General features: G+C 34.7%; 1 protein-coding gene and 1 long non-coding RNA gene across 4 annotated transcripts in view; one reads left to right on the top strand and one right to left on the bottom strand.

Moving 5' to 3' along the window:
• WDPCP (WD repeat containing planar cell polarity effector) overlaps positions 1-25,557 on the bottom strand; it is a 343,492-nt gene that overhangs the window by 142,019 nt on the left and 175,916 nt on the right. The window lies entirely within an intron of this gene.
• On the top strand, positions 20,982-23,138 carry LOC135322972 (uncharacterized). Its single transcript, XR_010384028.1, has 2 exons — positions 20,982-21,469; positions 22,721-23,138. It is a non-coding gene; the product is annotated as an uncharacterized LOC135322972 (long non-coding RNA).

Genomic DNA, 25,557 nt, shown 5'->3' with positions numbered 1-25,557 from the left:
CACCAAGTGTTCCAATCATGTCCAGGATCCAACACAGATTCTTCTTCGTATTTCGCTGTCACACCTCTCTGCCCCTTCAATTTGAAAACTTCCTCAGTCTTTCTTATCTTTCCTGCCCTCAACATTTCTAAAGCAAAAATGCTGATTACTTTACAGAATGTCCCTCAGTTTGAATCTAATGTTCCTTTGTGATTAGATGTGGCCCATGCATTTTTTTATACCATAAAGTTGATGATATGCTCTTCTAGGTTTACTTTGTTCAGGAGGCATACAATGTTGACTTGTCCTCATACTGAGGCTGGTCAATTCTAACATTTGGTTAAGGTGATATTTGGCATGATGTCCCTCAGTAAAGTTAATAAGTATTTTGTACTTACTGAAAAGTAATCAGTAAGTATTTTATAGGAAAATAGTTTGAAACTATGCAAAAATCATGCTCCTCATCAAACTTTCACTCACTAGTTACAGTAACCATTGATGATTTTGCCTAAACCAATGTTACCATGCAGGCAATCAGAGGTTTTTTCCTAATTCCAACACTTATTTAGATTTATTAGCTGGTATTCTACTGGAGGGTAGGGCCTTCTATTCAACCCTACTTATTTACTCATTTATTTATATCAGTATACACTCATGGATTTCAATTTATTCAATCAGTTCAATCTATCAGTATTTATTTTGATGGTTAAATTGTTACTGATTTGATGAACAGAGCTCCTTCAGATTGGCTTGTGTGTACTTTTGACATGGTTTTATCATTCTTCCAACACTCCATTGCTTTCCAGCACAAGCCATTTCCCTAAAGAGTCCTTATTCCTTTTAGTGGAGAACGACATTCAGAAACCAAGATCTGGGCACAACTGTCACTACTACTAGACTCACTGCTTCTAGGTGCTTTCAGGGGTCAGAGCTAGAAAATAATTGTCAGTATAAACACAAACACACATATATACATACATAAATATAGCCCATAGCTGGTTCAGTGACTAAAGAACTGTATTTGTAAATCTAGTCTCAAGATTACCCAAAGAAAAAAGTTTCGATGCACATATAAAAGCTTTGACATGACCTCACAAAAAAGTCTAATGGAGAAGTAACAGGTGTTGGAAGAGGGCAAGCAAGATGACCCCCCTCTACTGATACACTAGTCTGAGAAAACATCATGCAAAAATTATCACACACACAGCACATAATAGCAGGTACTTTTTGAAAAGCGGTGCTTTTTAATAGAGTAGCCACTGCAATGTGGAAATGAATAAATTCTAAAGCTTTGCTAAGATTTTTTATCTGATTATAGAGTCTTCAAAAAGAAAGGGTCAAAAGACACAAAAAGCCACATATTGTATAATTCCCTTTATATGAAACATACAGACTGGACAAACCCATAGAAACAAAAAGGAGATTAGTTTGTCAAGGGCTGGCAGGAGGGAGAAATGAGGAGTGACTGCTAATGCATATGGGATTTCTTTTTGGGGTAATAAAAATGTTCTGAATTAGACAGTGGTGATAGCTGCAAACTTTCTAAGTATACTAAAAACCACTGAATTGTACACTTTAAACAGGTGAATTTATGGTATGTGGATTATATCTCAATAAAAAAAGAAGGGCCAATAATGCAAGACTTCCTAACAGCACACCAAATGTTAACTTTTGAGAATTGTTGTGTTGTCAAACTTTCTGAGGCTTTTCTGTACACCAAACACAGAAAGTAGTGTGTGATTGATAATACCACTTAAGTAGAAAGGTGTTTCATCAGAAAAGGTCAACCTGTCAAGAATATAATTGGAATTTTCAATTTTTCATTTCATTAGTTGACAGAAGTCTAACTTAGCACAGTAATCATTCTGTAGCATTTGAACATGTAGGCATGCTTTCGAGTTTCACTGTTAGAATTCTGTAGCCTGTGGGTTTTGGAATATTTTATTCAGTAGACGTGCAGTGCATGCTCTAGGGGCTCTGTGCCAAGGCCTTCTTAGTGTCACCCACAGTCTCTGCCCTGCTGGCATCTTCCAGATCTAGGCTTGTCATAATTTAAGCCCAGGGTCCTTAACTTTTTCATTCAGTTGTAAATTAAATGTCTATGGGGAGCCTCCTCCTTATAACAGGAAGTGAATTTTCTTTTTACTGTCACCATGAACTTGATTTCAGCCAAAAGGGCACCATTAACTTTTCCTTCAATGCTTGCCTTTTTCAATGCTTGCCATCTTGAATCGAAAGGATTGAAACAAAAAAAAATTAAAACTTTTTTGTTCAAAATTCACAAAAATATCTGAGCGTACAACAAATTTAAATGGTTAAACTTTCAAAAGATTTTTTTTCTATGTCTGTAGCATTTATACTTCTGATGTTATTAAAGCTTAAAACCGTACTTTTAAGGCTCTGGCAACACTCTCAACTTACATAAAATCTCAAATTTAGTTACAGTCATTTAGGAAGGAATAGTAGTTGGAAAATTCAGAAGCCCATAACCTACACAACAACTTGTACCCCCTAAAGTTAGAGATGATTTTCTTTTCCATAAAAGAACTTGGAAAGCAAACAAATATAATAATTGTTTTGGTAGAAAATCAAGTACAAGCAAGCAAGGGCATGATGAACTAACTGATCATTTTTTAAATCTAAAAGTTCAATGAAAGGCATCCTATGATTCTAAAGAACTGAGTTAACAGTCATGATTCAGAAGAATCCATTAAACTTTTTTTTTTTTTCGGAGAAGTAACTAAAGATTAGAAAGCTTCTAGTGGGACACAGAATGTTGAAGGTGGCAAGACATTAGATTCAGTGATTCTGAAAGTAATATGGCTATGAATCTTACTTTTACCTCTAGAAAAGTAAAAGGAAAAATAAAATGTTTTAAAAAGTAGGATACTAGGAAACACACATTTTAAAAAATAGCCTGATCAAGGAACAAAAGAAAGTTTAGGAAGTCTTTTAAGTTTTATATAACACACCTAGTAGGTAGTTACAAACTGGTTATAATTTCATTTCTAAGCTTTATCAATGGATAAGAACTATCCAAAGGGAAATAATAAATACTGGTTTTAAGAACTGTTTCTAAGCCCAGTGTTAGGTATGTATTTTCAGCCAAGACATATAGAATTGGTTGAAGCCACCATGACCATTAAATATCTATTAAAGCAAAAGGAAATAACAGACTTCGTCAAGGTCCTCCTTAAGAGCAGGAAAAACAATCAAGAGTATAGTGTATTTATATAAATACAGACCAAAAAGACAGAGTACTTCTGTCTAGAATGACAAAAGCAAAATGGGATAGCATTTATCCTAAGGCCTGAAGTCCATGAACAGGCTGAGTATGGAATGATTATCAAATCCCAGAATATTAGAATTAAAAACTGCAACCCTCAAAACTTGTAGAAGATTGTTTCAAGATCCCACCAAAAAAGTTAGTACTGTATTTTCTTAATAAACAGAAACCTATGAACTTGTCATTAAAATACATAAGTGAAAATACAATTAGGTTCAATAAGTATTTGAATAAATGTATGGATGACCATTGGTCAGAACCCAATAAAACATAGGCTAGAAGACATAAACCTTGAAAATACATAGTATATTTCAAAAACCTCAGAAAAATTTTTTAATATTCAAACCTCACAGGATATGAATTATAGTAAAATATCTAGAAGCCAATAAGAAAATTAAAGTTTTGGTGGTTTAGCACGCTTTCTACATTCAATTCATTTCTGGATCATTCACTGTATCTAACAAGTTAATGCCTTGCTCATTTTAAATTTCAAAGACATAATAGATTAACAACTCTACTACTCAGCGATCTCTAAAAGTAAACAGAAAATCAATGTCTCTAACCAGGATTCCCACATTAGTTAAGCACCTATTTTTAAAAAGCACTAAATTCTACTATAGGTTATACAACTCAACAGAAAACCTGCAAAACTAGACGTGTTGAATAAAAACTACAAACACAATTTAAAAATTAGCAAAAGAGGGTGATAAACCAAAAACCTGAGTTATTTTTTACACCTCTCTTTCACCACTCACAGGGATATATATTCAACCACCACCTAGTCCTATCTAGTCTATATCCTAAATATTTCTCTCCATCTCCACTGCCACCAGCACCTGACAGCTCTACAACTTTTTACAGCCTCCCCAAGTAGTCTATATTCAGTATCTTTTCTATCCTGCAGACAGATCCCTTAAGATGTAAAATAAATGCTGCCCCTCTTCATATTTTAGCAAAACATGATTAACCTCACTGACTTGAGGCAAACATTACAAATGTGAACTTACAAAAACATCTGTGTAAATAAAATATCACTTTTGTTTTCTACATTGCAATAAATGAAAAATTTTGCTTGGAATAAAGGTTCTTTGCTATTTAACAAAATAGAAAGTTGGAAAACGTAACTATACTGTGTATCGCCCAATAGAAATGGCAGAGGATGAAAATGTGGAGCATTTTTATGAACCTGACACACAGAAGATATTTAAAAACGTTTATGTTCTTCCCTACCAAACAGTAACCTGATTTTTCTCTCTTCCCCAACAGGTCTTGTTTTTCAGTTAGATACATTGAAAGAGGAGCCCTGAGAGTAAAAGAAGGGCTAATGGACAAAATTAAGACAAAGGATGGAGAATCTAGGATAGGCATTAACTGCATCAGGGATTGGCAGGGAAACACATCTCAGTAGATGATCATTAACAGGTTTATAAAGGAGAAAGTGAAGTGTATCTATTACGTATGAGGAAAACAGAATTCCAAGGACACCAGAAATGGAAATTGATGGTTTCTCGTATTTCATATTTTTAACAAATACTTTATCTTTGATTTAATTTTGTTCATATACCATACTTTAGAGGCTTAATTGATTTCATTTTCCAACAAGCACTAAAATCAGGCATCCTGGATTCAAATCATGGCTCTGCTACTTACTAGCTATAAAAACTTAGGAAACTTTCTTAACACCACCATACCTCACTTTCCTCATGGTAAAATGAATAATTGCAACTACCTTATTGTTGTTATGAATAAAGCTGTTATAATGAATAAATGGGTAGTACATGTAAAGAGTGTAACACATAGCACTCAATAATTTTTAGCTATAATAATTACTATTTACCAGTTTTTGCATTATTTCAGTACTTTTACAGGCTGCTGGTATTTTCTACTCTACCATTTAAAAATTATCTCATGTTTGAATATCTAATGAGTTAAGTAAATTTGTAACTCTTCTTTGAAATTTGGATTCAGCTGCATGCCAGCATATTGAAAACTGCTGACCTCGTATTTTAGCAGTACTTCTTTGCATTATTTTTAATGGTTGCTCTACGAATAACACACGTCCTTAGTTTTCCATGGTCTACCTAGAGTTAATATTGTATCACATAACGCAAAATGCAGGAAATTTATAAATGCTGTTTCTTAACATGATGCTTAAATCATTGTGTATTACATTTACATATGCTATAAGCATCACAATACCATATTAGAGTTTTTAGTCTTAAACAGTCATACGTGTTTTAAAGAAATTGGGAAAAATAAATGTATCTACTGATATATTTCCCACTTCTGGTGCTCTTCATTCCTCTGGAAGATCCAAGTTTCCATCTGGTATCATTTCCCTTCAGCCTGAAGAACTTCCTTTAGCATTTCTTGTAGTGCAGGTCTGCTGGCAACAAAATCTCATTTTCATTTAAACAGTGTTATTCTCCCTTTCCACGTGTTAACTCTTCTTCAATTTTTGCCTACTGTGGTCATTCTCCAGTGCCTTCAGAGAGCTGTGGGGGTTTTGTATTTTGTCCAGAATTTATAATGGTTTTCTGCAGAAGGATTAGTTCAATACGAGCTACTCCACTATTACTAGAAACTGCTCATATTTTAAGATGCCAGAGAAGTTTAAACATTCAAAAGGCATTCTTGGACATGTGACCATAAGGTAAAAGACCAATTACAATACTTCAAAATGATATATTCATAGTTATTGCTATTATTCCATAAATTGATTCATGTGGTCTATTAGATTATAATTCAGCAACCTAAATTATATCAGCATTGTTTCTATTTTTTCCACTTAAAATGTATACACTTGGCTTTGTCCTATGTAAACATAAAATAAATACACTTTGCTTTTTCCTATGTAAACTTGATAACTTGGTTGTTTCTTCTAGTGAGAGCTTTAGTTTGCTTTTTTGTTTGTTTACTTAATAAACAAAGGAAACAAATGCCAGTTAATATAAGCAGTAAAGAAGCTTTTGCAAGAAAATCAAGTAGATTCCAAAATCAATGGAAGCCTAGAGAAACAGGTTCCAGAGAAAACCAAAGGAGACAAGGTATGATGAAAATCCTAAGCCATATACTCAGGTCCCATGGCCCTTGGAACCCACAGAACACTGATCCCCTCTCTCACCCCTATACTGCCAAACTCTCAACCACTCTTGAGTCATCAAATCTAGCTAACATCCATCACTCCCTTAAGAGTTGGTGTGCTGGGAAGGACTATTTGACTGGCTCATAGTCTAACTCCCAGGGGTAGAGAGGTAGAGCCTTTCTCACCATACTTGGTATTCCCCCAGAATGAGAAACATATGCAACTGTAAGTTAGTTCTACTATATTATTATGAATTATAAAATAGAAAGTATAAATGATTGGCAAGGGAGAAAACAACAGAGCAAAATCATACAGTATGAGGATTTCATAAAAGTAGTATGTCATGCTTGCTTCTTTTATGGTTCAATGCTTCTAATTATTTTAGGGTTAAAATTATATCCATCTTATAATCAGATACACAGCTCTCATTTATGAAATAAGTAAAGCAAGGAGGAATTAATTCCATTAGAAGAGGGCTCTTGCTTTTCAAAAGTACTCATTGCTAGATTCCTTCAAGTAACTAATAAGATTAGATTTATAAAAACCTTCTTTTCTTCTACTTTCTAAACCAGAACACAAGTTTTAACCATTCAACTTTTGCATTTGCACTCAGAACATCATTTTATTGATGTACAGTTTCATGTATTTTGGGGTGCCTGCCCTCAAAGAATTTACACAGCTAAGCTAAAATAACTGGGTGGACATGAAACAATTTCTCTCTTGTGACTACTAAAATTAAGTTAACATAAAGTATAAGAGATGGAACCAGTACTGAATAGCAGGGGAAAATTGTAAAAGACTGAAACTTAATGGGTGCCTTAGCTAGTTCAGCCATTTTGTCATTGACTAGGCTTTTTTATAACACTGTACAGAGAGAAGTTAACTTTAGGAAACTGACATAGATAATAGAAATGATTCCTGTCCATAGAAATGAAATTGGTTCTGCTTATTGTCCAGTGGATACTGATCAGTTTTATCTGTTCTGTACTCACTTGTAAATTCATTTCAGCATTCTTTATTTGACTGTAAATATGTGGTGTTTCAAACTGGGACCAATATCATAATATCGTTAACTAATGAACTTAAAAGAATCTTTGACACATGTTCATCTTCTATTTTCATAAAAGTCATGATTATCTCTTTCACAATGTATCCTTTAACACTAGTCTGCTTAGTAGAGAGCTAAAATGAAAAGATAAACATACACAACTGCTACCAATAATTCTATAACACAACTTTAAAAAATACAGCAAAGGAGGTCTGTTTAGAAGGTAACTGCTGTAACTAAAAAGACTTAAGATCACTGATACAGTTATTTCTCTATATTACATAATGTAGTCTAGAAATGTATTGTTCTCTACTATAGACAGTATGTCTCTATGTATATATATACACACACCATATAAGTACATACACTATAATATGCACTATATATATATGTACACCACTATATATATATGGTACATAGCATGTAGTATATGTAAAGATGTATATATTATATGCTATAGAGAGTATAAAAAATGAGACTGTCCTAAGAGTAAATGAATGATCACCTCCATCACTTAGAATAAGAACCCAGAAAATAACTATGAATTCTAGACTCCCTTATTTTTTTGTTTAATACAAGGCAGTTGTTTCTTTTTCTTACTTGAAAACAAGATTCATAGATAAGTGGTCTAGGGCTGGGATGCTAGTTTAAATTGCTAGAGATCTTCCAGGCAATTTTTTTTTAATTGAAGTATACAGTTCATTTACAATGTTGTGTTAGTTTCTGGTGTACAGTAAAGTGATTCAGTTATACATACATTTTCTTTTTTAGATTCTTTTCCATTACAGTGTATTATAAGATGTTGAATATAGTTCTCTGCTATAAGTAGGACCTTGTTGTTTATCTATTTTAAATAAAATAGTTGTGTATCTGCTAAGTCTAAACTCCTAATTTATTCCTCCTGAACATTTCCCCTTTGGCAACCATAAGTTTGTTCTCTGTCTATAAATCTACTTCTGTTTTGTAAATAAGTTTTTGTGTATCATTTTTTATGATTCTACATACAAGTAGTATCATATATTTATCTTTCTCCATTTTACTTCACTTAGTATGATAATCTCTAGGTCCATTCATATTGCTACAAATGGCATTTTTATGGCTGAGTAATATTCCATCACACACACACACACACACACACACACACACACACACACACACACACACACACAGAGCTTCTTTATCCATTCATCTGTCAATGGACATTTAGGTTGCTTCCATGTCTTGGCTACTGTAAATAGTGCTGCTATGAACACTGGGGTGCATATATCTTTTTGAATTAGCTTTCCCCAGATACATGATTTGAGTGGGATTCCTGGATCATATGGTAAGTCATTTTTAGTTTTTCAAGGAACGTCCATATTGTTCTCCATAGTGGCTGCATCAATTTACATTCCCACCAACATTATAGGAGGGTTCCCTTTTCTCCAGCATTTATTATTTGCAGACTTTTGATGATGGTCATTCTGACTGATCTAAGGTGATTCCTCATTATAGTTTTGCTTTGCATTCTCTAATAATTAGTGATGTTGAGCATCTTTTCATGTGCCTCTTGGCCATCTGTGTGTCTTTAGAGAAATGCTAGACTCATGTACTTTAACTCTTCACCTAGTTGTTTATTACAATGAGGAGCACAATTCATAATTTGGCATCAAGAGTTTTTTTTTTTTTAAACAGGCATACAACGAATTTTATCTTTTCAATTAGATATAGGTTAAATATTCACTAGTTAATAGCTCTCTCATAATCTCCTTATAATAATAATAAAATCAGATTTTTCACAACCAGATAAGATCATGTTCTTTTTTTTAAAACCTTCACTATATGACAGTTTCACAACTCAGTTTCAACATTCTTAAAAGTTGCTTTCAAATAATAGCAACTAAAATGCTTTTTAAAAAATCCCTTGGCAATGAATTCTATTTAGTTTGCAACTTAATTCATTTAAGATGTATATTTCACTTTTATATTTAATCCTACCTAGAGAGTAATTTCCAAAGTAGTATTTCCTGAAGCCAAAACCCAGACTTCATGTCTCTAGAATAATCTTGCCTTGTAGTAGTTTTAACTTCAGTAAGTCTATATGCCCTTCCCAAAGTGGCTGGCCTGGGCTTGTTGTAAATAGTTGGTTTAGTCAGACAGCTTTTTAAATGTCAACACACTTAATTCACACAATGTACAAGGAAAGTATTGTACTTTAAAATAAAGATGCATTTCTTCTTGTGAAATAAATTTGATCGTTTGAGAGAGGCTGCTTAAAGGAAATAGGATAGTTTTATGTTTTCCAGAAAAGAACTAAGAGGGTATTTCATCTCATAGTTTTCCCTCCCTTTATCCCATTTCAAGCATGACCTAGAGAGCAAATGTTTTATGTATGACAGAAAAAGAAACGTATCATTAGAGGATGCAAATCTGAAAAATCTAACAGTTATATAAGATTGTGAGAGTCCCCTAAACTGTTGTCTTTTTAATATCTGAAAATAATCAAATAATTTTATGTTAAACACAAATTTTCCAAACTCCCTAGAATATTCCCGCTACAATTCTAAACAAATATGCTTGATATGAAAAAGAGCATTTTATCCAAATATCAAATATTATGCTGAGTATTTGAACAGCCAACACAAACAGTCTAATCCCAATCACAGACTATGTTGTGAAATGTTAATGTATTTAAATTTTTTAATTATACATAGAATCAACTGAAATACTGCACTTTAAACAATTAGCTATTAATATTTCAGTCATGTTAAATAACAAGAACACAGGAGAAAGTGAGACTCAATGCACAAAATTTTCAAAGCAAATTATGCATTGTGGGAGTCTAGTTTTGTCTTCTGGAAAATGTTAACTGCAGCCTAGTCTACACAGATATTCATAGAAGTGCTGAATAGCTCTTTTAAGGAAAACACTAAATGATGATGCTGTAAAAACAGAAAAGTAAAAAATATATTGAGTTATATTTGTACCTCTTAATCAGGCCAAATTAATAAGGTAGACTTAATTAAGTCATGGTTTCACAATATTTTTAGTGAACAATACAAGGTATTAAATTTCAGCATTATCATGATTTAAAATAAATTTAAATAAATATCACAATTTTAATATTCTGAAAAGAACTCAGAAAATAAATCACTTTGCTTATACTGCCTACAGAGTAGGCCTCTATTTTGGCAGAATAAAGAACCAGGATGCAGATACATATTGCCAACTACATCCACAGGAGCACTCAAGGAAACTGCCCTTTCCACCAACCGTACTTCAAGGGGAACTAGCCACAGGATATTCCACGGAAAAGAGCAACGTGTGTTTTGAAAATCATGACTCCTCTCCAATTGTTCCCTATATATACACCTGAGCGGGCTGGGAATGGGCATCTGACAGTCTGGAGACTGGTCAACAAACTGGTGGGGGTTGGGGGGAGTTGGTGGGGGGAGCTTGTAGGGGAAGCTCTGCCCAAACAATGATTATGCCCTCCCACGTCAATGCTAACCCTGTGTGTGTGTGTGTGTGTGTGTGTGTGTGTGTGTGTGTCTGTCTGTCTGTCTGTCTGTCTCAAGAACCATGGATACAACAGACAGGAACAGAAAGAAAAGCTGAAAGATTTAAAAAGAAGTCAGGTTATTGGAGGATCTGTGAACTTCTAAAGTTAGATGGATGGATAGATAACCAAGAATCCGTAACTTTCTGAGATTCTAAAATGGCCTAACACTTGTATTCTCCATGAGGCTCATATAAATGTCCTATACATTCCTGCTCAGAGGAAGGAGAAAGGGATTGGAATCTCACAGTTTGGCTTTTCCTGGGTTCCCCTAAGATGTTGCCAAGTGGCTAAGATTTGTATTTTTATTGTTACATGCATCCTTAACAGTATAACTTCCAACTACAAAACAACTGAGGTGGTCTCTATTTCTAAAAAACTAAGAGTACTAAATAAAAGAACTTGTTTTTATTTTAGCTGATTTCCTCTTATTAAATCATGACAAATTAGAAAAAAGTCATCACCATTTATTTGAAGAAAAATAAACTCTTAATGTAGTCATGTAAACCACTGAAAAAAGTAAGAATCCATACGCTATATATGATTAGACAATTACACAGAATGATGTTGTGAAATGATAAGAAATAAATATTTAGTCTTCATTCCTGGTTCTTAGCACAAAAGCTTCTAAAACCCTTGGTGCTTCCTGAGTGTTAAGAGTGCCTCTGGTATACTAATAACTCTTGGCTGAGGTCCTCCTAGATAGCTTCAGGATGGATGCTGGTTGCCAGAAAGACCAAGGCACTTTGGAGGGTTGGAACTTTCAGCTCTACCCTAGGATTTCCAGGGAGGAGAGGGACTGGAGACTGGGTTAAACAACAATGGCCAATGGTTAAATCAATCATGTTCACTTAATGAAACCTCCAGATAAATTCCTGAACTGCAGGATTCGGAGATCTTTCAGATTTTTCAACACACCAAGGTGGGAGAAGAGTGACATGTCCAGAGAAGGCATGAAAGTTCTGTAACCCTTCCCCCATATCTTGCCCTATGCATCTCTTCCATTTGGTTGTTCCAGAGATATATCCTTTATAATAAATCAGTAATAACATGTAAACTGTTTTTTCTGAGTTCTTTGAGCTCTTCTAGCAAATTACTGAACCTGAGGAGGGGTTGCAGAAACCTCTGATTTATACCCAGTTGGTCAGAAGTACAGAAGGTCTGGACTTTCAATGGCTCTGAAGTGGGGGCAGTCTTGTGGAATTTGCTAAGTATAGGTAGTATTAGAATTGAACTGAGCTGTAGGACACCCAGCTAGTATCTGCAGAGAAATGGGTAATTGGTGTAGAAAACCCACACATCTGTGTCAGAAGTACTGGTACCAAGAAACAGATGAGAGAGAGAGAGAAATAGATAGATGGACACAGGTAGGTAGATAAGGGAAAACTTAAACTTACAGTAAAATGCTATCTAATAGATGCTGAAGAAATAACAGACTTTGAAAAGTATTTTATGGTCATAGTAATCACTAACAGGCAAAAATGAGTCAGCGTTAAAACTATGGGTTAAAGTTTGATGAGAAATGGGATATTAACATAATCTCAGTATGTCCCCACACTTATTAATTACAAAGGTAAAACACAGTAATTTTATGGTGGAGAAATCTGGTGAACAATAATATAATCAAATGATTACAATTAACATCACCAAAAATATGACAAACTGATGGAAATGCCCTGAGAAGTCCACAAAATCATTCATGTAGTCTTCCCTACAGAAATGTATAAGCTGAATTTAATTAAGAGAAACTTCAAACAAACCCAAAATGAGGAGCATTCTACAAAGTTACTAGACTATACTCTTCAAAATAGTCAATGTCATGAAAGACAAAGAGGGCAAATGAATTCTCCCAGATTAAAGGAGATTCAAGAGACATGGTGTCTAAAATTTAATGAATGGTCTTGTTTTGGAGAAAAAATGTTATATTCTTGAAACAACTGCCAGAACGTGAACATGAGAATATAATAGAGGGCAGTTGTGAAATAGTAAGAAATACATATACGGGTCTCTGCCCTAGTTCCTGACACAGGGCTCTAAAACACTTGTAAATAAGCGTGTTAGGATAATCTTTTGTTCTCACATTTAGTCTTTGACCCCAGTTCCCAGCACAAAGCTCCTAAAACTCTTATAATTCTCGTAAGTGATAAGGGCACAAGGAGCATCTTTTGTTCAAATATTTGGTCTCTGACACCAGTTCCTGATACAGGGTTCCAAAATCCCTTGGAATTTTCTGGGTGAGAGCAGTGTCTCTTGCTCTAATGAGGCAACTCTGGCTAGGCTTCTGGATGGCTCCTGGATTGGTGTTGGTCACCAGAGAGACTAAGCTATGACTAGAAGCCTGAAATTTTCATCACCACTCCCTACTATCTAAAGAAGGGACAGGAGCTGCAAATGGAGTTAATAACTGATCATACCTACATGATGAAGCCTCCATAAAAATCCCAATATTACGGGATTTGGAGAGCTTTCAATTTGCGCAGGTGAAGACATCCAGGTACCAAGAAGGTGATGCTCCCCAACTCCACAGAAACAAGCTCCTGAATTCAGGACCCTCCCAGACCTTGCCCTGTGCATCTCTTTTTCTGGTTATCCATCTGTGCCTTTTATTATATCCTTTACTATATAATAAAACTGGTACACTTAAGTAGGTGTTTCCGTGAGTTCTGTGAGCTGTTCTAGAAAATAACTAAATCCAAGGGAGAGGAGATCATGGGAACTTACAATTTGTAGCCAAATTAAACAGGACTTGGTATAGGTAACTTGGGGACCTACCATTTGCAATTCTTTTGCCAAAAAGAAAGTAGAAACTAAAAACCACACTGGTAGGCGTATGAAGCTCTGTTTAGAGAGTAATGGTGCAAGATGGGGGAAATGCTTAAAAGCAAGTCCTGAAAGAATCAAACTATTTCAGGTAACTTAATTGTACCACAGAATAAAGTTCAAAAATATTTATATAAAAATAAGAATACCCAACACTCATAAGGTAATGTTCACAACATCTAGCATTCATTAAAAAATTACCTGGCAGCTTCAAAGGTGAATTCTACCAAACATTTAAAGAACTAATATCAATCCTTCTCAAGCTGTTTCCAAAAACTGAAGATAAGGAACACTTCTTTAACTCATGATATGAGGCTAGCATGACCCTGACAACCAAAGCCAGACAAAGACACTACAAGACAACTACAGACCAAAAGCTACTACGAACGTTGACGCAAAAACCCTCAAAAAATACTAGCAAACATAATTCAGCAGCACATTACAAGGATAACACCATGACCAAGTAGGACTTATTCCTGTAATGCACATCAACAAAATGAAGAAAAACAGCTCATGATCATCTCAATTGATGCAGAAAAAGCATCTGACAAATTTCAACACCCTTTCATAATTAAAAAAACACTTGACAAAGTAGAATAGAAGGAAACTATCTCAACATAATAAAAGCCATATGTGAAAAACCCACATTAAACGTCATACTAAATGGAGCAAGACAAAAAAGCTTCTCCTCTAAGGTGGGGGACAAAGCAAGCATGCCCACTTTCACCATGTCTATTCAACACAGTATTGTAAGTTCTAGCCAGAGCAATTAGGTACGAAAAAGAAAGAAAAGGCATCCAAATTGGAAAGGATGAAGTAAAACAACTGGTTTGCAAGTATGATCTTATATGTACAAACCCTAAAGACATCACCAAAAAAAAGCTGTCAGAACTAATAAATGAATTCAGTGAAGTAGTAGGATACGAAGCCAACAGACAAAAATTAGTTGTGCTTCTATACTCCAATAATGAACAATCTGTAAAGGAAATCACAAAATCAGTCCCATTTACAATAGTATCAAAAAAGAATAAAATACTTAGGATTAACTTAACCAAGGAGGTGAAAGATGTGTTCAATGAAAAAACAAAGCTGAAAGAAATTAAAGACAAATAAATGAAAACACAGCTCATGATCATGGATTGGAAGATTTAATATAGTTAAAACATCAATTCCATCCAAAGCAATCTACAGATTTAAGACAATCCCTATCAAAATCCCAATGATATATTTTGCAGAAATAGACAAACTCATCCAAAAATTCATATGGAGTCCCTAGGGACCCCAACTAGCCAAAACAACTGAAAAAAGAACAAAACTGAAGGGTTCATAGTTCTTAATTTCAAAACTTACTAGAAAGCTACAGTAATTTAAAGAATGCAGAACTGGCATAAAAACAGGTATACATACTAATGGAATAGGATAGAAATCCCAGAAATAAACCTTCACATACATGGTCAAATGATTTTTGACAAGTGTGTCAGGACCATTCAGTGGGGAAAAGGGCAGTCTTTTCAACAAACGGTGCTGGAAAAACAAGATATCCACATGCAAAAGAATGAAGGTGGACCCTTACTTAAAACCATATACAGGTGGGGAGGGTATAGCTTAGTGGTAGAGTGCATGCCTGGGTTCATTTCCCAGTACTTCCATTAAAATATATAAATAAATAAACAAACCTAATTACCTCCTCCCCCCAAAAACAACAACAAAATTTTAAACACATATGTATAATATATATATATATATATATATATATAAACTCAAAATGGATCAAGAACCTAAATCTAAGACCTAAAATAATAAAAACTCTTAGAAGAAAACATAGGACAAAAGTGTCACAACATTGGATTTGGCAATGATTTGACACCAAAGGCACAGGTAACAAAAGAAAAGATAGACAAATTAGACTTCATGAAAATTTTAAAATCTTATGCATCAAAGGACACTATGTGAAGCAATACATTACCTAAAAATCATGGATTAGTAGGAGATCCATTCCATGTGCAGGATAGGCCCATGGATTTTAATGTAACAGAATAGGAAATATGCAATGATATTGTTTCAGGTTACATTTTGCAAATAACCTTTGAGAAACTACCACTTGGGTAGTTTTAATATAGTATCAAAAATTAAATCCACAATTACCTGAAACAGTTATTTAAAATACAACTCATTAAACAAAAAGCACACTACCCACAAATCCAGAGTAAAAAGGCAACTCACACAACTGGAGAAAACATTTGCAAATCATATATCTGATAAGGGATTAGTATCAGAATATATAGAGAACTTCTAAAATTCAACAACAAAAAAATAAACCACCAGATTCATAAATGGGCAAAGGACTTTGGGAGACATTTCTCTAAAGATATATAAATGGACAATAAGTGCATGAAAAGACGTTCAAATGACTAATCATTAAAGAAATGCTAATCAAAACTACCAATACCAAATGGTAGCCAAATTAGAATGGCTACTATATATATAAAAAAAAAAAAAAAAAAAAACCCACACACAAAATGGTAAGTATTGGCCAGGATGTTGAAAAATCAGAACCCTGTGCAACGATAGTGGGAATATAAAATGGTGCAGCTGCTATAGGCAGTATAGCAGTTTCTCTGAAAATTAAAAATGGAATTATCATATGATTCAGGAATTCCACTTCTGAGTACATAGCTAAAAGAATTAAAAGCAGGTTCTCAAAGAGATATTCGTACATCCATGTTCATAGCAGCATTATTTGCAATAGCTAAAACGTGGAAGTAACCCAAGTGTCCATCAACTGATTAATGGCTAAGCAAAATGTGAGATATGGTATATACATAAAATGGAATATAATTCTGCCTTAAAAAGTTAGTTAATTCTGCAATGTGTTACAACATGGATGAAACCTGAAGACATTGTGCTGAGTGAAATAAACCAGTCACAAAAATACAAATACTGTAGATTCCACTTATATGAGGTACTAAGAATAGTCAAAATCAAAGACAGAAATTGTGATGTTGGTTGCCAGGGGCTGGGTTGGGGCAGAGGGTGGCAGGAAGAATGTTAAGTTACTGTTCAATAGGTACAGAATTTCAGTTTTACAAGATGAAAAGTGTTACAGGGATGAATGATGGTGATGACTGCACAACAGTATGAAGATATTTAATACCACTGAACTACCACTTAAAAATGGTTAAGATGGTAAATTTTATGTTATGTGTATTTTACCACAGTAAAAAAAATTGTAATAATTCAATCTCTGGTTTATTTCGTATCTTAATCTTAGCTTTTAAATGATCCTGTTTTTAACGACACTATTATCTAACATGCTGTTTATTAATTACACGGATGTTACGTAAAGCATATATTTCTAAATGTGCAGATACCTAAACCAACAGCAAGGGCACATTTCCAAATATTACTCCATTAGTTCCCATGAAAGGGAATCAGATTATTACAAAACCGTTACATAAAAAGCCTTAAACTGTATTTCATAAAGAAAACACTTAAATGAATGACTTTTTAAATAGATGTATACAATTTGTATATGCTATTGATAAAATTAACATGAGGTTAAATAATTTCATATTAAAAATTTAATGTAAAAGCATAAAATCTTATAAACTCCAAAATACCTAGACTATCAAGAGTCAACATTCAATTTTTAGGGATTTGAAACTTAATGCTTCTTTAATAGCTCTGTTGGATGTTGTTAGAATGGTATTTCAAGTATCTCCTGTAATTTGCATCAAACATTACCCTAAAAAATGCTGAGCTGGGAAAAATAAGTTAAGAACATCTCCAAAACCAGTGTAACAGCTTAATGTTCTATGTTTGTTGCCTTCACAAAATGAATGTTTACAACGAATTCAGAACCACTTGGAGATTCAAACTCGCAATGAAATTGCAATGACATATTGTGCTACTTTACACTAGTTATTACCCGAGATGATTCTCCAAGAAGGTAGAGAGGACAGATAACCTTATCATTAGTATAATTGGAAACATGCCGATACTCTCACCTGACCAAAAATCCTCTTACAATGTACTGTATTACCTACAAAATGTAACTTATAAACTAATCAGTGCTAATGCATTCCTTAATCTGATTTACAAGGGGAACTAACTTTAAAGAAAACAAGGCCTGTGAACTACCAGACAGGTGACTCTGATTGTGTGCATTTGGATTGGGAGGGGATGGGGGCACACACGTTTATAGCCTTCCTGGAGTATGGGAATGTCCTATCCTGCTAAAGGACTGCAATGAGAACTCTGGTTATGAAAGCTCTTCTTCCGAAAATTCACTGTAAATAAAGGGCAAAAAACGTGAGACTTTTAATAGCAACAACAAGGGAAAACCTTTCTCGTCTAGTAGGTAGTAGAAGAATTCATTTAGTAAGATCATGAGAGAAATTTTTAACAAGTGTTCAAGGTGAAAGGTATGATTCTGAGAAGCTAGGTTTTGAGAACAATGCACACATACTCTATATGAGAAAGAAAAGGAGATCTGCTTTGCTTCTCAGAAAGAGAGGCAGGAATCAGGGAGGGCAAGGAGCATGCTGAATGCTATCCTATGAGAGCCATCCAGGCACCCTAGGTCCAATGTTTAGCAGGAATTTAATGCAAGCCACATTTTTTTTTTTAAAGCAAATTACATAATGAAATATTTATTCCAATTACAGTCACTCTTAATCTTAGAAAATGTTATCTTCTACTTTCTTTTAACAAAATGTAAAATTGTCTGCTAACTGCCAGACCAACCCACTTTTAGCAAAACTCTTTCTTCATTAAATACATAGAAAAAGTCTGATTGTGAAGTGTAAACAGTCTGCTGAAGGAATATCTTTCATCATACTCCTTATTTCATAAATCACTTATCATTTTAGGTCCATTTTATATCACTTTATTATAAACTAAGCAATGAGAAATACCATTATCATGATTTCATAAGTTATTTTAAACACTGATTATTTTATTATCACTGCATCATTTTAATCTTAACTTTGTTTTAACAATCTTGTTATGGAAACGACAGGCCAGCTAAGAAACAAGCACCACTCGGAGGGCTGGAGTATTCAGATTTATTACGCCGGCGGGCTCAGAGGGGCTTTTGCTCCGAAGCTCTGAGCACCTCCAAGACGTGTGCATGGGGTTTTATAGGGTTAATTACAAGTATGGGGCTATTAGCCAATAAGGCTCAAACAGCAAAACCAAGGAATCAGTACACTGGAACTTATCTGTTAGGAACAGATCACATTACTGACACTTGTTGAGCCTGGATTTACAAGTTAGCTTGTTAGCCCAGCCCGGCTTTTCCTTCTCAATTTCCTTCAAATGCATTCCATAATTTATTTTACAGTGGTTTTTATAATATGCCTCAAAATTGAATGTTAATGCATTAATTTAATCTAAAAAATGAAGTCACAGTTTTTCTGGAAAGTCAGTAAATCTTGAGTGATTGGTTTCACAATTAGGCTATGGCAATATTTTATCCAAAACTGAAAATTCAATGAGCAAATAAGTCACCTCAAGGTTTTGACAAAAAAATATTTAAAGCACATAAGATGAAAGCATTTAATTTAAAATACTGTTTTGGAGGGTAAAGGGCGGGGAAGGGATAAATTGGGAATTCGAAATTTGCACCTCTTGGGGAGTGATGGAAAAGTTACCTGTCTTGACTGGGGTGGTGGTTTCACTGGTGTCTACATCTATCAAAATTCAAATTGTACATCTGAAATATGTGTAGTTTACTGTACAGGAATCATACCACAATATAGGTGTTAAAAACAACAAAAAAAACACAAACAAAATGCTGTTTTGGGACAGGGATACTGAAATATTTCAATTTTTCCTAACATTTTCAGAGCACATTGAATTAATTAAGGTAACTGTAAGTGAAAGAGGGACTATATAATTTTAGTAAAGCTTTGAAAGACTAAAGGGTGGTAAATCCTTTTACAAGTCAGGTGGTTTTCACTTGTATGCTTCCAGCCAAATTGCAAAATAGCCTGAATGAGTCACTGGTTAACACATAATTGAAAACAACTTCTCTTAATAGACTACCATGTGATTTTGTTTTGCAAACAATATGGAAGGAGTTAAAAGAACTCTCGTCTTATTTATGTGAATATGGTTTCTAAGCACTTACATCTGTAATTCTGGAAAACAGGAATAAATTTGAAAATAAATCCAATCTCATTCTGACCATGAATACTATTCATCCACAGATATATAAACTAATCAGGGAAGAAACAGTTCCATTTATTAAGAGATACATTTCCATTAAATTTTTACTTTTAATTTTTAGTAAGTATCTAAATTTGTAACATTTGCTTTAATAAAGTGTATACTAAGAATTGTAATGATAAAAAGTGTACTACACTTAGAGCCATAAGTGACATTTAATCCTAAATAGAGTGAATATTATCCTGATTTTACAGTTTAAGAAACTCCGTTTCAAAGGTTGTGACTTGTCCAAGGTCTTTTTGCCATGGTTAGAAAATGAAAACCTTCTTGCTCATATTTTAAAAAAAAACATATTCCTACATACGTTTTTAAATTAACATCTAAAATCATATTTACACAGTTGTAAAGACTGTCATTTCCAATGTATTACAAATATTGAATTTTTAAACAAACTTTAACATTGCTCTTCAAAAAATTACCTGAAGTTCCCGCATGCTCATTTCCAGTCAATCCCCACCCCAACTCCCACCTCTGCAGGGAACCACTGTTAGTGATTTTTTTTTCCCCACCACAGATCAGTTTTGCAGATGATTTTTAATTTCAAAATTTAAAACAAAGAGTGATCAGGCTGAGGCATCAAAAAAGATTTCATGATTAAGTAAATAAATCAAACTGCTTAACAATTGTAGAAATTAGGTGGTAGCTACTACAGGTGTGTCAGTTACCAACTTATTATCGCTCAACATCAAATCCACCTTTCTTTGCCCTGCTTTATGACAATGGAGCTAGGCCCTCTAAACATTTCTCTTTTGCAAGCTTTAGAGAAGGCAATAGAGGGAACCTATAAGATGATTGCAGTGGACACAGACTTCCTTCCAGATTCAGGTTCTCCATTATTTATTATTATTATTAATTAGCATGAATGTCCAAGAGTACTGACGAGACAGGTTCCAGCTGCGGCCTTGGGCCATGCAGCCATGGTAGGCGTGCCCTTTCTGTAAAGGCCTGTATCCACGCTTTGGGAAGAAGGGCCCTCTCAGTCTTTCTCCCTTGTCCTAGTAATAGTAGCTGCTCTTTCACACTTGCTGCTTTGGGGACCCTTAGACTCAGAGCTTCTTTACCTCTTTTAATAGTTAACCACCTCTCCCTGTTCTAGTTAACAATTCATCAAAATAATTTTCCAATAACCAGTATAGTTGTGTCTCCTGACTGCACTCAGACTAAAGAGTTCACTGTACAGCTCTTCTGTATGTTTGAAAATGTTGGAGGAGGGAAGCAGGGAGATGTATTTTTAAAAATTGCCAAAATGTTAATAACTGTTGAAGCTGGATAATGGACTGAGAAAATTATACTATCTCACCGTTTTCTTTGTTTGAAATTTCTGTAAAAGTTTTTAAAAGGGAAGAAAAAGAAGTGCTTCATAAAGGTCAAAACATTTCGAGAGATTTTAACAGGCAAAATGGAGGATGAGATTCCAGGTGTGAAAAAGCATACATCAAATATGGCAGCAGAAAACTGAAGGACATGCTTGAGCAATAGCAGGTAGGCTGGCTAAAGCATAAGGTGTATAATGCAAATAAATGGTGAGGTTTTTTTTCCCCTCCTCTTCACTTCAGTACGTTCGTTCTTCGTACTCAATTGCTGTCTTTTTTTCCCTATCCCATTTTTCTCCTGTCCCTGCCCCATACTTCTACTTATTATCCGAGGTCTACCTCTTAACACTCTTCCTCACATCTTATAAATCATAAATTGACCCATTTCAGAGTCTTTTCATATGTCTTAAGTTTTTTTAAACAATAGGCATAATTATATGTCTTTGGGCACATTTATGAGAAAATGTAAATATGTGCAGATATAGTAGTATTTTTTACATGTAAAGCCATTAGCAGTGACATAAAATAAGTTTTCATTATCTCTAGTTAGTAGGGGACAAGAGAAAACATTAATTGATTCATTATTATTATTATTATTTAATAACTCATGACATTCTTTTTATAATCGCAAAATATATCTATACACACGGAAGTGAGTTTGTGTATCAACACACTATCTCCAGGAAGGGGTTTATAATCTTTGGTAAGCTGAGTAGTGAGTTGAACAAATAATAAAATTATTATTAATTAATGGGTAATTATTACCTATTCTCTCCACCTACCAATACATTTAAAGCACCTTTAGGCTATTCTTCAGTGACATCTCGCTTCCTCCTTTCTTAGGAATGGCAAGAATCATAAAATTTGACTTAGAAAAAGCATGTTTCTTCAATCCAAACTGAAAATATTATAAAGTATAAAGCCAACCAGACATTTAACAGGAAGAACTTTTCACAGAGATAAGGTCATAGAGAGCAAATATATCCAAGTAAAACATATATTACGACGATTTATAAAAAGCACATATATGAACCTGTTGCACACATTAAAATGTATTATACAGACACCCCACCTGGGCTCCTTTCTCTCCTAACCCCCCCTTATTGGTAGAGTCTAAACCTGCCATGCTAGCCTCAACAAGTGGCACATGCTCCTCTATCTGCTTAGAAGGTGGTAGGGATTCAGGTATTCCAGAATAGTGGACAGCAGAAGACAGATGTTGTTCGGTGTCACTCAGGCAATGACTCTGCTTTTCCAACCCCTCCTGAGGACGTGGGCTTGCTGATGCTAAGTCTCATTCAAGATCTAGGATGATGCAGTGTGTGTAAACTTTGCACACCCAAACTGTCAATGTGAGTTTTTCCAAAATAAATCAGCAGTGGTTAACATAAGAATTGGGTTTCTTTCTTGCCTTGGACAGGACAAACAACTAGGAACTCCATGGGGTACCCAAGGCAAAAGAAATGCCCCCACAAAGATATGCTGCAGCTGCTCCTGCTCTGGATGATGCCTTGCTTCCCCTACATTCTGGCAGCCGTGCTACAGAACTTTCTGTGATAATGAACATGTTTGCTCTTCTCTCACATGTGGCTACTGAGTAATTGAAACATAACTAGTGTGACTGAGAAATAGTATTTTTAATTAATTTTTTATTGAAATAGAGTTGACATACAACATTATATTAGTTTCAGGTATACTATATAATGATTTGATATTTGCATACATTATGAAATGATCACCACAAGTCTAGTAACCACCTGTCCCCATACAAAGTTATTACTATATTATCATATTCCTAGTGTTGAATATTAAATCCCCGGGACTTATTTATTATATAACTGGAGGACTGTACCTCTTAATCCCTATACCTGTTTTGCCCACCCCAATACCTCCCCTCCCTTCTAGCAACCAGCTGTTCTCTGTAAGTCTGTTTCATTTCATTTCGTCTGTTTTGTTTTTTAGATTCAACATATAAGTGAAAACATGTGGTATTTGTCTTTCTCTGACTTATTTCACTTAGCATAATACTCTCTAGATCTATCCATATTGTGGCAAATGGCAAGATTTGTTTTAATAGCTGAGTAATATTCACTGTATATATACCACATCTTCTTATCCATTAGTCTATCAATGGATGCTTAGGTTTTGCTTTTCTATCTTGGCTATTGTAATATATATCCTGCAATGACCTTTGGAAGGTATATATTTTTTGAATTGGTGTTTTTGTTTTCTTCAGTAAATACTCAGAACTGAAATTGCTGGATCATATTTTAGTCTATTTTTAATTTTTGAGGAATCTCCATATTGTTCCACAGTGGCTGCACCAATTTACAATCCTATCAACAGTGCTTAGCAATTATTTTTAGATAAGTCTCCTCACGCAAGGGAAACAAAAGCAAAAATAAACAAATGAGACCACATTAAACTAAAAAGCTTTCGCATAGCGAAGGAAGCCAATAAAACAAAAGGCTGCCTCCTGAATGGGAGATATTTGCAAACAATATATCTAATAAGGGGTTAACATCCAAAATATACAAAGAACTCATATAACTCAACATTCAAAAAAAAAAAAATCAATTAAAAAGCAGGCAGAGAACCTGAAGAGAAATTTTTCCAAAGACATACAGATGGCCAAATGACACATGAAAAGATGCTCAACTTCACTAGTCATCAAAGAAATGCAAATTAAAACCATAATGAGATACCACCTCACACCTGTTGGAATGGCTATTATCAAGAAAACAAGTGTTGGTGAGGATGTGGAGAAAAGGGAACTCTCGTGCGCTAATTTAATTGTAATTAATTTAAATTTAACAGCCACACATGAGTAGTGGCTACAGTCTTAGACAATTCTAAAGCCTTAGTTAAAAAAAAAATCAGGAGCTTAAAGCATTTATGTTTGCAAGCTATCGTGCTGACAACCTAACACCCTACCTCCTACCTTAGCTGCTAGGCAGAAACATCCATTTGTCCATATCCAGACAGCACCTCCTTTGTGAAGCCATGGCAGCTCAGAATTACTCTTACCTATTACTAATGAAGTCCCGCCATGTTGTCATTATGGATTTACCTACCTGTGTTCCCTGCTAACCTAGGGACTCTAAAAAGTGGCAATTGTGTATTATTAACTTCTGAATCCCCAGAGCCTAACAGAGTGCCACATCCTAAAATCTTTGCCCTATGTTCTCCTGGCCAGTTTATTAAACCAGTCTTCATCTAACCCACTCTTCACTACTGTACCATTTGAAATCTCATAATCCCATCCACAATCAACATCTTACAACTGGGGAAATTACAGGTCATATATCTGTACCAAAAGGTGTGGTGCTTTACTTTTTACATACAATTGCTCAGTAGAAGACGCTGTAAAATAGTGGAAATGATGCATATCGGAAACTCAAGTGGAAATAATAAGTAGTTAGACACATGAGTCTGGAATTTAGGAGTAGACACAAATTTAGGAGGTTTTTTGGTTTTTTTTTTTTTTTTTTTTTTACATAGAAGTGGCATTTCAAACCATGCAACTCATGAATTAGATCACTTAGGGATTAAATGCAGATAGAAGAATACAGGCACTCCAATGTTACAAGGTCAGCGGTGAAAAAGAGCTTGCAAAGAACACTGAGAAGGGGCAACCAGTGACACAGAGGAAAACCAGGGAAGTTATGTTGTCTGAGAGCCAAGTAAACAGTTATTCAAGGAGACAGTCAGGTATGGTAAATGCTATTGACAGATCAGGTTGGAAAGTAAGTTGTACTTCTTTTCCACAACAGTAACCCCCTCCCAAAACTGAAGAGAGAAAAACTGAAAGATACCACTCGACATTCAACTACCAGTGATACAGAAAAAACAGAAGTTACACCAACGTTATCTAATATAGATCATTCATCTCACTACACACGTGCTATTCCAGAGCATATCTTCCTTTTAACATCCACAGGAAACAAAGTTTCAGTCAGCACAATTTTCTTGGCCATACTAATTTTACGCGAAAACCTCGTTAAGTGTTACCAGCTGAGACTGCCTGAACCAACAGGTGTCTCCCATTCAGTTGCCACGCTTTCCTTAGAAATGCAAGTTTGGCACAATTTAAAGGTCAAGATGGTCTATAGGGCGTCCAGTTTCCAAAAGAGAACGGACAAAAGTGTCAACATCCACGGAGGACCTAGAGAAAAAGTTTAACTGTGAACTCCAGTAAGGGAGGGGCTCACTTCTCACAAAGCAGGAGCTCAAAACTTTTCACTTAACTTGAAAAGA

The sequence above is a fragment of the Camelus dromedarius genome, chromosome 15, assembly GCF_036321535.1.
Source record: "Camelus dromedarius isolate mCamDro1 chromosome 15, mCamDro1.pat, whole genome shotgun sequence".
NCBI classification, from domain to species: Eukaryota; Metazoa; Chordata; class Mammalia; order Artiodactyla; family Camelidae; genus Camelus; species Camelus dromedarius.
Note: the sequence above shows the minus strand (reverse complement) of the source record. Positions and strands in the feature narration are given on the sequence as shown.